Below are 15509 nucleotides of genomic sequence, written 5' to 3' on the forward strand. Positions count from 1 at the left end.
CGAGACTGATTTGTACCAGGAGGACCTAGAAACACATTAACCCCACTTAAAGCCTTTCTTAGGACGTAGAGCGGTGATTACGAAAGTAATTGTCACGCAGATACTACACTCAGAGAAAACTTTCTTACAGATACCAATCAACGTATCTTTAAGGTTGAGCAAAAACTCTGAGACCCCTAGAACCCGTTCTACAGGTACAAAAATCCTTATCCTTAGATTACCCTGGGGCGTGGTTTGCATTGTGACTCCATGACCACTATACCCTTCTATGCCATGTTTGTTAAAAACTCTTGTGTGTGCATTCATGCATTCATCATAATAACTAAAAACAAAAGCGTCTTTTTCAAGTCGTTTTTCAAGGAAACTAAATAACGAACGTTTTGAACTTCATAGAAAGAGAGAAACGGAGAAAGGACTTAAGGATCTATACCATGGATTATGGAAGAAAGAGAGCTAGGAAATACACCTTCAAGATTCCTAAGGTCGAGGAATTGGAAAAGCTCGGAGAAGTATGGAAAACTTCTGCCTCTTCTCAGCACTAACATTGTGGATGGGATCCTTCCCACATTGGTACAGTTTTACGATCCAATGTATCACTGCTTCAACTTTCCAGATTATCAAATCATACCTACGTTAGAGGAGTACTCTCGTCTGATTGGAATACCCGTGTACGCGCAAGATCCGTACTCCGGTTTGGAAAAGAATCCTGACGACATTATCATTGCTGCAACTACTCCCTTGAACGTAGTCGACATCAGAACTCATATGGTGAGTAAAGGAGGAATTCAAGGATTACCCTCCAAGTTCTTGTTGGATCAAGCTCGGTACTTCGTCAGCATCCAAGATATGAGCGCTTTTGAGGAAATCTTGGCATTGCTTATCTACGGATTGTTTTTGTTTCCTAACATTGACAACTTCTTCGACATCAACGCAATTAAGATCTTCTTAATTGGAAATCCAGTTCCAACCTTGCTTGCGGATGCTTATCACTCTGTGCATTCAAGAAACCTGCAGCGAGGAGGATTAATCACATGCTTCGTACCCTTGCTATACGAATGGTTCGTCTCGCACCTGCCAAAGTCTAGTACTTTCTGGAACACGAGGGATGGCCTTTACTGGTCACAGAAAATCATGTCTCTCACTCATTCAGACATTGATTGGTGTAGTCCTGACAACGACGAAACCAAGATCATCTTCAGTTATGGAAGTTATCCCAACATACCCCTTATTGGAACTAAGGGAGGAATCAGTTACAATCCAGCATTAGCCCGTCGTCAATACGGCTATCCCATGAAAAATATTCCAATTAGTATTCAATTGGAGGGTCTGTTCTTCAAGAACATCGACGATCACGGCAACATGCTGAAGAAGGAAATTGTCCAAGCCTGGCGTCTTGTTCACACAAAAGGGAGAAGATTGTTAGGAAAACATCTTTGCATCTCCCTAGATCCTTACCTTCAATGGGTACGCGTCAGGGCATTCAAGCTCAGGATGCCATATCAACATCAAGAACCTATTCCCCTAAGGGAACCAATATTCCTTTTCTCCACCGATGTTGAAAAACTGCAAGCGGCATTAAACAAAGTATGCCAAGAAAGGAATGCTTGGAAAAACAAGTATCGAATCGTCAACACGGAAAATGTTGAGATTCAGAACATCCTAAGAAGGAAGGATGAGTTACTTGAAGTACTCGATCGACAAGTGACACAATCGTCACTTTCTCATCATATCCCTCCTGCTTCCTGGATCATTGATCAGCTTACGTCAGAGAATGCTCAGCTCAAGAAACAGAAGAAAATGTTAGAACATGAAGTCGGCTCTTCGTCAAAGTTTTAGAGTCCTTTCTCTCAGTTTCTCTGTATTTCCCTTTTTCAAAGTGTGTAAAAAATGGCGTTTTCACTTAATTAATAAAAGTTTTATGTTTCATAACTTAATTATGGTGTTTCCTTGAAAAATATTAACTTGATTACACATCATGCATCGCTTTAGTCGTACGCACTGACATGAGAATTATCGCGGATCTAATAGTCACTTTCCTTTCCTCAGAAAGAGAGGAGGAGAAGGAGGTGAACAAAGGCTTTCAAGCTGTCTCATCCATACAACACTCGTTCAAGTCGCAAGAAAAGAATGGAAGACTTTGAACAAGAGAATGGAGAACTCAGAGAAGAGGTTACTACTCTCAAAGATGCTGTTGAAAGGCTCAATAGTATGGTAGAAGCCCTGGTAGTTACACAGAATCAACCAACGCCAGAAGAACCACAAAGGACTGTGGTTTCCGAGATTGTTTCTACTCCAATTCCTCAGTATACCATGCCGCCCAACCGACCTTGGGGCATGCCGTATAACTTTATTCCAGACGGGTACATACCCCTAGTTTCTAAAGTTCCAAGAGCTACAACGGAGATACCTCCACCAGAGGGTTACAGACCACTGGAAATTGAAGTTCCAAGAGCAACGGAAATGGGTTTCACACAACAGAATGCTGAGATTCCAAGATCTGCTATCATGGCTTCTCCACGGCCATTTGTGCATACTTTTCCTCCACCGCGCGGACAAGTATATCATCATGCTCCCAGTGAGGACGCTGGCGTGTATGAAATATTGGACGAGTTCCAAGAACAGTTTCTGCAAATGCAGAAGGAACTCAAGGCTCTCTGAGGACAAGATCTATTTGGAAAGAATGCTGCAGAGCTCTGTCTGGTTCCAAATGTGAAGATTCCTCAGAAATTCAAAGTACCAGAGTTCGAGAAGTAAAAGGGAATTCATGCCCACAAAGTCACCTAGTGATGTACGCTCGAAGAATGTCAACTCAGACTGATAATCAACAATTGCTCATTCATTATTTTCAAGACAGCCTGACTGGCGCTGCACTCAAATGGTACATGAACTTGGACAGTTCAGAGATTCGTACTTTCCGAGACCTCGGAGAGGCCTTCGTCAAACAGTATAAGTACAATCTGGATATGGCTCTCGGCAGAGATCAACTCTGGGCCATGACTCAAAAGGATAGAAAAATCTTCAAGGAATATGCTCAGAGATGGCGTGAAGTTGCTGCTCAAATTTGTCCTCCACTTGAAGAGAAAGAAATGACAAAAATCTATCTCAAGACTTTGAGTCCATTCTACTACGGATGAATGGTTGCAAGTGCTCCCAGTAACTTTACCGAGATGGTGAACATGGGTGTACATTTAGAAGAAGCAGTTCGAGAAGGACGTTTGAACAAAGAACCAAAATCTTCTATTGGTCCTAGAAAGTATGGAAGTTCTTTCCAGAAGAAAAAGGATCAAGATGTTAGCAATGTCTTGCACAAAGCAAAGAAGAAGTTTTCACCTCAAGTTGCTACAATAACTCCAGTTGTTAACTCAGCGCCAGCTTATCAACCTCAGGTTTCTCAACAACCATTTCAACAAAGGTCACAACAACCTTAGCAGCAGGTTCGACCTCCAAATTACAACAATCGGGCTCCAAGGTATCCTCCTTTTGACCCCGTGCCAATGCCTTATGCGGATTTGTTTCCAACACTACTGGCGAAAGGACTCATTCAGACAAAGAATCCTCCGAATCCTGCATATGAATCATCACATTGGTTCAAGGCTGACCAATCTTGCCCTTATCATAAAGGGGTACCAGGTCACAACATTAAGAACTGTTTCAGTTTCAAGGCCGACGTTCAAAGATTAGTGAAGAGCGGAATGCTATCCTTCAAAGATACTAATCCCAATGTCCAGGCAAATCCTTTGCCGCAGCATAAAGAAGCTTCAGTAAATCTGGTAGATCAGCATCCCAATGTCATTCAAATCTACGACATTCGTCAGATAGGGGAAAATCTCGTCAAAATGCACGCTAGACAAGCTGGATATGGCCATGTGCCACCTCACAACTACTTCACATGTGAAATTTGTCCAAAGAATAATCAAGGGTGTGCTATAGTTCAAGCTGCATTACAAGAACAAATGGACTTAGGATGGATTCAACACATCCGAGTCAAAACTGAGCACGACGTCAACATGGTTCAAGGATGTCCAGGAGAATACAAGATCTACAAAGTTGAAGATCTCGAAGGATCGGTAGTCAGGTTCCATAAGACTTTAAATGGACTTGCCTACTTTGGAACGGATTTCCATCCTTACAGTAGATGCAGAATTTGTCGAATAAATTCACGAGGTTGTTTGCACGCTCGCAACGACATTCAGAAACTAATGGATTAAAATACCGTTACAGTTCTTGCCAACAGAGAAGATGACGAAGTCTTTACCATATCTCCTCAAATTAATCAAGATGAACCAGTGCAAGTCAAGTATGACAGCAGGAAGACAACAATTGCTCCATTAGTCATCTACTTACCAGGTCCTGTACCGTATGAGTCTGACAAGGCTATACCATACAAGTACAATGCTACATTCATTGAAAATGGTAAGGAAATACCATTACCGTCCGTTGTCAACATTGTTGACGTTAGTCGAGTCACTAGAAGTGGACGAGTCTTCAACAGAACAACAGAAAATGTGGAAAAGCCTTCAGAAGAAGCACCACATAAGCAAGACAATCATCCGACCAATGCTGTTCAAGCGAAAGAAAATGATGAGATATTGAAATTAATCCAGAGGAGTGAATACAACATTGTAGACCAGCTGCTACATACTCCGTCTAGAATATCTGTTCTTTCCATACTATTGAGTTCTAAAGCTCATAGGGAAGCTCTATAGAAAGTTTTGGAACAAGCTTTCGTAGAATCGAGTGTTACCGTGGGGCAATTCAACAACATCATTGCCAACATCTCCGCAGGAACTAACCTGAGTTTCTGTGACGAAGATCTTCTTGAAGAAGGAGTGGACCACAATCTGCCACTTCACATCTCAATTGGATGCATGGGTGATGTACTCACAGGAGTCCTAATAGATAATGGATCCTCTCTCAACGTCATGCCGAAATCAATATTGTCAAGATTATCTTTCAAAGATTACCCGCTAAGAGACAGTCATGTCATCGTCAAAGCATTTGATAGATCAAGGAAGTCAGTTTTTGGAGAAGTAGATCTTCCCATAACTATTGGACCTCAGGCGTTTAAAATCACTTTCCAAGTTATGGATATCCCAGCACAATACAGTTGTTTGCTAGGTCGCCCATGGATTCATGAGGCTGGGGCAATTACTTCAACACTTCATCAGAAACTGAAGTTCATAAGAGATGACAAATTGGTAACCGTATGTGGAGAACGAGCTTTGATCATCAGTAACTGTCATACCCTAATTTTTGACCCCCCTGAGATGACATATCTTCAGGATTTTCATCAAGTCAAAGCAAGTACCCAGAGCAGCCTGACATTCAATCGAGGGTGTTCAAAGACAAGAAAACTCAGGCAAAGGATCAATCAATAGAGGGATTAGTCTCTAATACAATCATAAGACTCAAAAGCCTCATTATTACACCTATGATTGATTAAGACACCCAGTCATCTAAGCACAGGATTACTCAGATCAACAGACTAGGGTTTGGAGCCTATCAAGGACTAAAATCAGGGATCACCTTTGGGAAACCCTAAAAAGCCCTAAGAGATCATTCAAAGACATCAATCATCTTCCAATATCTCATATTACAAGATCTACTAGATATCACACTTCAATTCAAAGTCTACAGTCATTATTTTCACATGGTCGACAAATTAGGGTTTTTGACCTAATTCACCAAGATAGTTGACTTTTAATCAGGGCATGAATCAAAAACTCAAGACATGATTCAAGAGTCTCTACTACCTCAATATAATCCATTTACATCATTCATTTGAGGATAAGATCTTGTTTCTACACAAAAGTCCAAAAATTCACTTTGTCAAGCAAAAGTCAACTGTATGGGATCACCTTTGACTTTTAAGTTTTTGGTCAAAAAAATGACTTTCAAAGATCAATATCATCAATATATGGATATTAAAGTCATTTGACCAAAGAAATTCAAAGAAATTCATCAAGGAGCAAAAAGTCGGGAATTAGGGTTTTTGAAGGCATGGTGAGAACTCAAAATTTCACCTACACAACTCAAAAAACTTCCAACATGAAAGTTGTAGATCTTGCAAAATAAAACAACATCTTACAACGGAACTTTTTTCAAAAGATCAATCATTTATGAAGTTTTGGAAATTTTGAAGTTTAGGTCATAAACACTTAGAAATTTTTCTAAGTGTTTTAACCTAGTTTTCATCCAACTTTGGGCTCATTTTTCACAAATTTCCCAAATGATTCTGAAGAAGACATAAACTAATGATTTAAAGTAGATGTTTAGGGCTTTCCAAATTGTGTTCAACCTTCTCCAAATTCAATTTGAGCTAAGAGTTATGCTTGTTCAAAGTTGGCCTCATGAAGTAAAATTATAGGTCATGGACACTTTTGGACTTTGCAAATTTTGTGCAAATAACCTCTCTTATGGATGCTACACGACCCATAACACATCTGAAACCATGCCATGCATTCATTTTCACCATGCCATAAGAATTGAAGAAGATTCTAAAAACAAGAACATGTGATTATGTAATGATTACATTTGTGAATTTATGGCAAATTGATGAATCACCCAAGGAATCTTCTCATCAACCAATTAGAGCTCACTTTGCATCTGAAATATCCCCTAAGATCAGATAGAATCAATGGATAGGGGAAGCTAGCCCGAAAATGCATCATTGCATTTTGGAGATTCTTTGAATTTCTTCATGGCTAAGAAACCAAACTCACTACACTAAGCAAGCTCACCACAGCCAATTGATCTGCATCCATTTGCCTATAAATACAGAGGCATTCCTCATTCAAAAACACACCAAAGCAACCATATTCCTTGCTTTCTCTTTCTCTTCTCATGTTCATTATTTTTCAAAGTTCTTTGGCAAGAAGAATCGATTTCTTCAAACCAGAGCTCATCTTTGGGAAGTGAACATTCTAACATCTCAAGGGAGGTCATTTGAGGTGATCCAAGCACCTGGATCACTTCTGTAAGTGGAGGAACACCATTGTTGCTCTCACTTTGGAGCATTTGCAGTTGGAGGTCCATGGAGTAATTCAGGAGGTTCCGAGCCAAGCCAATCATCCAGACACACTCCTCAGGTCATAGTGAAGCTAACCAGATGGCTGCAGCTCATCTGTAACTCAAGAATCAACACCCTCCATGTTCACTTGAAGCTGAAATCGAGGGAGGTCCATAGAACAATTCAGAAGGATTCAGGCTACAATAAGCATTCAGTTAGCATCATTGAGTCTCAGGGAAGCTATTGAGATGATTCATTCAAGCCCAGGTGCTCTCTATCATCCTCACGACCTCCATTTTCAGAGGTAAGTTTCTGAACCTCACCTCTTTAATTTAAGCACTCTTTGAGTTAAAGCTCGATTCTATCTTGTTTAGCATCATCAGAGGATTGAAAACCCTCTATCATCTTGCATTTATTCATTTTGTTTGTCATTTAATTTCAAATTTAGGGTTTATGTGTTCTTAGAATTTTCTGAGAAATTAGGTAGCTATAGTTCATATAAATAAATGTTAGTTACGTATCTGGATTCGTGAGGAAATTTAGAACAAGATTGATGTTTACATCATGTCATTTAGTTGAGAAACCAGAGAGTTAGGATTTTGAAAATCCTTGAGCTCGAGGAAGAAGATGACTATGGCCATGGCGCGCAAAATTTGAATCTGGGGCCAAAGTTTATTTTATTTTGAATGGTAGGCGTTCCTTAAACGACTGAACAAACTTGCCCTAGTGGCCTCCCATACGCCCTTAGTCTCATCATGCCTCAAGTCTGGGGTTCGAATCCCCCTCGCCCCAGACTTTTTGATTCTTTTATTTTTCAAAGATTTACTACTTGTTTTGAAACATAATCAAATGAGTGCAAGTTACTAACACCAAGCGCGCCTTGGCCCAGTGGTATTATTTTGAGTGAGTGACCTAGAGGGCGTGGGTTCAAACCTTCCAAGGGCCAAAACTATTTTTTTTAACACCAATTTCTTTCATTTTTCTCACAAACTTCACACAATTAATTCACCTATCAAATTAATTCATTTTCACTTCATTTTTCACACACTTGTTATTTAATATACCTATTTTATGAATAACCAAAAAAATCATAAAAATATTATTTATTTCATGTATTTTAATTAGGTTTAAAATAGTATGTTTTAAATGTTTTATTACAAGCTTTCAATTTACAGTCTTTATTTAAATTACTGTCAAATATAAACTGTGCATATATATATTAGTTTAGAACTACGTTTGAGTATAAACCCTAGGACAGTTAAACTATATATATATATATTATAGGAATATGGCCTAGGATTGAGAATGTCTTCCCGGTGAAGGCTCTTTCCTAATTAGAGATCTGTAGTTCAAACCCCCAAGATGAATTATTCCCGGTGAAACATCTTGGTAAAAACCTTAGAATCCAAATAATAGGACACATCCACCCAAAGAGGAATTATTCCCGGTGAAACCTCTTACCCATTTGCTTAGAGCCAAAATAAGTTCAAAACTACATAGCTTTCTCTTGTGCTATAACAAGGACCCTCGATTAGCCTCCTCTTGGGCTTTGTACAAGGACCCACAGGCTTCTTAAAAGCATTTCCAGCTTCCTCTTGAGCTTGTATACAAGGACCCATCAGGTTTCTTATAAACATAGGAACAGGTCTTTAGTCACCTTTTAGCTTACCCTGGTGAGTTTCTTCCAATTTAAACCAGACTTTAAACAAGCTAAGTTTGTCTCAATTTTGCATTGAGTACACCTTTTGGAATGAGAGACATGGACAATCTCTATCACCCTTATCTTCATCAGTCTTCCTTAGCAGAGTCTAGGATCTATGTTTGTTTTCTCCTCAGCATGTGTCAGCCTTCATCTTGGGCTTTAAACAAGAAGTCTCCATTAGATAATCTTTCTGCCATTCATTTTTAATCAAAATCCCCTAGAAAGGGTTAGCCTCCACACATTCCTTCAATTTTAATCAAAATCCCCTGGAAAGGGTTAGCCTCCACACATTCCTTCATTTTTAATCAAAATCCCTGGAAAGGGTTAGCTTCCACAGATTCCTTCATTTTTAATATAAATCCCTGGAAAGGGTTAGCCTCCAAATCAATTAACCATTTCAATAAATTCCCTGGAAAGGGTTAGCCTCCAGAGTCAATTATTAAATGTCAAAAAATAAAGATTCATTTCTCTTAGGAGATAATTTCCCCAAAAAGAGTCAAAACCCCTGGAAAGGGTCAGCCTCCAAAAACATGATAAAGTCAGTCTTTTAACAAACAAATTCACCCGCTGAGTCAAAATCCCTGGAAAGGGTTAGCTTCCAAAGAAAAACAGTCTTTTAATAAATAAAACCTCCTCAGTAGAGTCAAAACCAACAAAAATAGTTAGCCTCAACCTTGGGCTTCATACAAGGCACCCAAACAATAAAACTCCCCTGTCAAGAGTCAGCCTCAACCTTGGGCATTGTACAAGGCAGATAATAGAGTCTCCCCAGTGAGTTCTTCATCATTCAGTAGCCACAACCTTGGGCTTTGTACAAGGCAGATAAACCATATTTTCATGTGTCAAAGATTCCTAACACCTAGGATCTTTTCCCCATAGAGTCATACATACTCAGTTTATTTAAGAGTCAGCCACAACCTTGGGCTTTGTACAAGGCAGAAAATAATGTTTTTTTTCCTAGCTAGAGTCAGCCACAACCTTGGGCTTTGAACAAGGCACATAAAATAGAGTCATTCATACAATTATCCTCAGCAATCAGCCACAACCTTGGGCTTTGTACAAGGCACACAAATAGAGTCTCCCTAAGTAGAGTCAGCCTCAATTCTGGGCTTTGTACAGAACACTAAAATACCCTGTAATTAATCCCCAGTGGAGTCATCTCCCAGAGTCAATAATAATTAATTAATTAATCAAAAAGCCTCAAGCTTGGGCCTCATACAAGCCAGCTAAAGTCAAATCTTTCATATAGTAAACAGACATAGCTTATCTCTATAGAGAGATATTTTTACTACTCTACCACATTCAAACAAACAAACATTACATTTCAATTCAATTTCAATCAAAGTCTCCCATTTAGGACTCTGAAAGACATGCTCTGGCACATCCCCAGACTTGTACACTTTCCCTAATTTGGATGAGCATCTTTCTTTCATTTTAGAGGCACGATGGCTGTCATACTTGATCAACCAAGTAGACTCCCCTCTTAATGAAACATCATTTTTTTAGCTTTTCTGTCACTTTTAAATGTTTGTGGTAGAATAATACAAATACCTCTCTGTAAAGATGATTTCATGTCTCTTTACTGTAAACAGAGATTTAATTCCAAGCTTCAACCTTGAGCTTCAAGCAAGGCATCAAAAACAAGTAATTTCCCTAGTTAGTTCCCCGAACTACATTAAGCTCTGACTTCCACTAGGGATATGTAGGCATGAGGTTCACAAGGAATCTCAGCGAGCTAATAAAATACCAAAAATAGTCTGTCTGTCTGTCTGTCTTTTAAAATCAATTCAATTCCTTCTCCTAACACAAAGGAGAAACTTTCCCAATCATTAGCAATAAACACAATCACAATGACACAGAGAAGGTTCCTGTAGAGTACTACAGATATGTAGGGTGTTTAAACACTTCCCTATGTATAACCGACCCCCCGGACTCCAGAATTTCTAGTCTAGGTGAAATCCCCACACTTAGCAAACTCCTAGGGTTTAGTTGAGATCTTTTTTCCCCTTTCCTACTCGTAGGACAAATAAGAAAGTTCGTGTGATATCGTAGGAAGAACTGAAATAAAATTCATCCCACCACGGGCGCATTCTCCTTCCAAATTTCGCGTGAAGGGTTTAGCGTGCCGTCCTCCCAAGTGAAACGGGGAGGTAAAAGAAAACGACACCACAGAAAAATGGCGACTCTGCTGGGGATATAAGTGTTAAAAACCTTGGTTTTTCATCCAAACCAATGGTTGACCTGTTGCTGGTCCAGCCCCAATGAGGAATTAGGGATGCCAAATTCCCCCTCAAACAAGAGAGGTCCTGCCTAACCTCTGTGTCATTTCATGTGTTTGTTGCATATATATTTGTTTATTTTGTTTATTCTGTATCGGGAAAGGGCTTGATTCCCCCTTGTGGTGAGAAATCCTATACCCGGATTTGAGTGCAACATAAGATAGGATGGAGGATGTCTTCCCGGTAAAGGCCCTCTAATCTTGGTTTCCAAGTCTACTCTTGGGATTTGCCTGGCTGGTTGTGATTAACTGCGCCACTGCATTCCGAGACTGATTTGTACCAGGAGGACCTAGAAACACATTAACCCCACTTAGAGCCTTTTTTTAGGACGTAGAGCGGTGATTACGGAAGTAATTGTCACGCAGATACTACACTCAGAGAAAACTCTCTTATAGATACCAATCAACGTATCTTTAAGGTTGAGCAAAAACTCTGAGACCCCTAGAACCCGTTCTACAGGTACAAAAATCCTTATCCTTAGTTTACCATTGGGGCGGGGATTGCGTTTTGACTTCATGACCACTATACCCTTCAAAGCCATGTTTGTTTAAAACTCTTGTGTGTGCATTCATGCATTCATGCATCATTCATTAATAAGCAACTAAAAACAAAAAGAGTCTTTTTCGAGTCGTTTTTCAAGGAAACTAAATAACGAACGTTTTGAACTTCAGAGAAAGAGAGAAACGGAGAAAGGACTTAAGGATCTATATTATGGATTACGGAAGAAAGAGAGCTAGGAAATACACCTTCAAGATTCCCCAGGTCGAGGAACTGGGAAAGCTCGGAAAACTGGTGGCCAACCCCCAGGCTTTCAAGGAGAAGTATGGAAAACTTCTGCCTTTGCTCAATACCAACATTGTGGATGGGATCCTTCCCACATTGGTACAGTTTTACGATCCAACGTATCACTGCTTCACCTTTCCAGATTATCAGCTCATGCCTACGTTGGAGGAGTACTCTCGTCTGATTGGAATACCCGTGTACGCGCAAGATCCGTACTCCGGTTTGGAAAAGAATCCTGACGACAATATCATTGCTGCAACTACTCCTTTGAACGTAGTCGACATCAGAACTCATATGGTGAGTAGAGGAGGAATTCAAGGATTGCCCTCCAAATTCCTGTTTGATCAAGCTCGGTACTTCGTCAGCATCCAAGATATGAGCGCTTTTGAGGAAATCTTGGCTTTGCTTATCTACGGATTGTTTTTGTTCCCTAACATTAACGATTTCGTCGACATCAACGCAATTAAGATCTTCTTGATTGGAAATCCAGTTCCAACCATGCTTGCGGATGCTTATCACTCTGTGCATTCAAGAAACCTGCAGCGAGGAGGATTAATCACATGCTGCGTACCGTTGTTATACGAATGGTTCGTTTCGCACCTGCCAAAGTCTAGCACTTTCTGGAACATGAGGGATGGCCTTTACTGGTCACAGAAAATCATGTCTCTCACTCATACAGACATTGATTGGTGTAGTCCTGACAACGACGAAACCAAGATCATCTTCAGTTGCGGAAGTTTTCCCAACGTACCCCTTATTGGAACTAAGGGAGGAATCAGTTACAATCCAGCTTTAGCCCGTCGTCAATACGGCTATCCCATGAAAAACATTCCAAGTAACATTCAATTGGAGGGTCTGTTCTTCAAGAACATCGACGATCATGGCAACATGCTGAAGAAGGAAATTGTCCAAGCCTGGCGTCTTGTTCACAGCAAAGGGAGAAGATTGTTAGGAAAACATCTTCGCATCTCCCTGGATCCTTACCTTCAATGGGTACGCGTCAGAGCATTCAAGCTCAGGATGCCATATCAACATCAAGAACCTATTCCCCTAAGGGAACCAATTTACCTTTTCTCCACCGATGTTGAAAAACTGCAAGCGGCATTAAACAAGGTATGCCAAGAAAGGAATGCTTGGAGGAACAAGTATCGAATTGTCAACATGGAAAATGTTGAGATTCAAAACATCCTAAGAAGGAAGGATGAGTTACTTGAAGTACCCAATCGACAAGTGACACAAACGTCACTTTCTCATCATATCCCTCCTGCTTCCTGGATCATCGATCAGCTCACGTCAGAGAACGCTCAGCTCAAGAAACAGAAGAAGATGTTAGAACGTGAAGTCGGCTCTTCGTCAAAGTTTTAGAGTCCTTTCTCTCAGTTTCTCTGTATTTCCCTTTTCAAAGTGTGTTAAAACGGCGTTTTCGCTTAATTAATAAAAAGTTTGATGTTTCATAACGTAATTATGGTGTTTCCTTGAAAAATAATAACTTAAATGCATATCATACATCGCTTTAGTCGTACGCACTGACACGAGAATTGTCGCGGATCTAATAGTCACTTTCCTTTCTCCAGAAAGAGAGGAGGAGAAGGAGGTGAACCAAGACTTTCAACACTCGTTCAAGTCGCAAGAAAAGAATGGAAGACTTTGAGCAAGAGAATGATGAACTCAGAGAAGAGATTAATACTCTCAAAGGTAGTGTTGAAAGACTCAATAGTATGGTAGAAGCACTGGTAGTTGCGCAGAATCGACCAACGCCAGAAGAACCACAAAGGACTGTGGTTTCCGAGATTGTTTCTACTCCTATTCCTCAGTATACCATGCCGCCTGATCGACCTTGGGGCATGCCGTATAACTTTACTCCAGAAGGGTACATACCTCCAGCTTCTGAAGTTCCAAAAGTCACCATGGATATGCGTCCACCGGAGGGTTACAAACCTCTGGAAATTGAAGTTCCAAGAGCAACGACAATGGGTTTCGCACAACAGAATGCTGAGATTCCAAGATCTGCTGTCATGGCTTCTCCACAGCCCATTATGCATACTTTTCCTCCACAGGGCGGACAAGTATATCATCACGCTCCCAGTGAGGATGCTGGCGTGTATGAAAGATCGGACGAGTTCCAAGAACAGTTTCTGCAAATGCAGAAGGAACTCAAGACTCTCCGAGGACAAGATCTATTTGGAAAGAATGCTGCAGACCTCTGTCTGGTTCCAAATGTTAAGATTCCTCACAAATTCAAAGTACCTGATTTCGAGAAGTACAAAGGGAATTCATGCCCACAAAGTCATCTTGTGATGTACGCTCGAAGAATGTCAACTCAGACTGATAATCAACAATTGCTCATTCATTATTTTTAAGACAGCCTGACTGGTGCTGCACTCAAATTGACATGAACTTGGACAGTTCAGAGATTCGTACTTTTCGAGACCTCGGAGAGGCCTTCGTCAAACAGTATAAGTACAATCTGGATATGGCTCCCGACAGAGATCAACTCCGGGCCATGACTCAAAAGGATAAAGAAAGCTTCAAGGAATACGCTCAAAGATGGCGTGAAGTTGCTGCTCAAATTTGTCCGCCACTTGAAGAGAAAGAAATGACAAAAATCTATCTCAAAACTTTAAGTCCATTTTACTACGGACGAATGGTTGCAAGTGCACCAAGTGATTTTACTGAGATGGTAAACATGGGTGTACGTTTAGAAGAAGCAGTTCGAGAAGGACGCTTGAACAAAGAACCAGAATCTTCTGTTGGTCCAAGGAAGTATGGAAGTTCTTTCCAGAAGAAAAAGGATCAAGATGTCAGCAATGTCTTGCACAAAATCAAGAAGAAATTCCAACCTCAAGTTGCAGCAATAACTCCGGTTGTTAACTCAGCGCCAGCTTATCAACCTCAGGTCTCGCAACAACAAACTCAACAAAGGTCGCAGCAACCTCAGCAGCAGGTTCGACCTCCAAATTACAACAATCGGGCTCCAAGGTATCCTGCCTTTGACCCAGTACCAATGCCGTATGCGGAATTGTTTCCAACATTACTGGCAAAAGGACTCATTCAGACAAGGAGTCCTCCAAATCCTACAAACAGTTCCTCACCATGGTATAAGGCTCACCAATCTTGTCCCTATCATCAGGAGGCACCAGGTCACAATATTGAGAACTGTTTCTCTTTCAAGATTGACGTCCAACGATTAGTGAAGAGCGGAATGCTATCCTTCAAAGATACTAATCCAAACGTCCAAGCAAATCCTTTGCCGCAGCATAAAGAAGCTTCAGTAAATCTGATAGACCAGCACCCCAACGTCATTCAAATCTACGACATTCTTCAGATAGGGGAAAATCTTGTCAAGATGCACGCTAGACAAGCTCGGTACGGTCATGTACCACCTCACAACTACTTCACATGTGAAATTTGTCCAAAGAATAATCAAGGATGTGCCATAGTTCAAGCTGCATTACAAGAACAAATGGACTTGGGATGGATTCAACATATCCGAGTCAGAACTGAACATGACATCAACATGGTTCAAGGATGTCCAGGAGAATACAAAATCTACAAAGTTGAAGACCTTGAAGGATCGGTAGTCAGGTTCCACAAAACTTTAAATGGACTTGCCTACTTTGGAACAGATTTCCACGCTTACAGTAGATGCGAAATCTGTCGAAGAAATTCACGAGGATGTTTGCGTGTTCGCAACGACATTCAAAAGCTGATGGACGACAATACCATTACTGTTCTC

Source organism: Vicia villosa, unplaced genomic scaffold (genome assembly GCF_029867415.1).
Source record: "Vicia villosa cultivar HV-30 ecotype Madison, WI unplaced genomic scaffold, Vvil1.0 ctg.003209F_1_1, whole genome shotgun sequence".
Taxonomy (NCBI): Eukaryota; Viridiplantae; Streptophyta; class Magnoliopsida; order Fabales; family Fabaceae; genus Vicia; species Vicia villosa.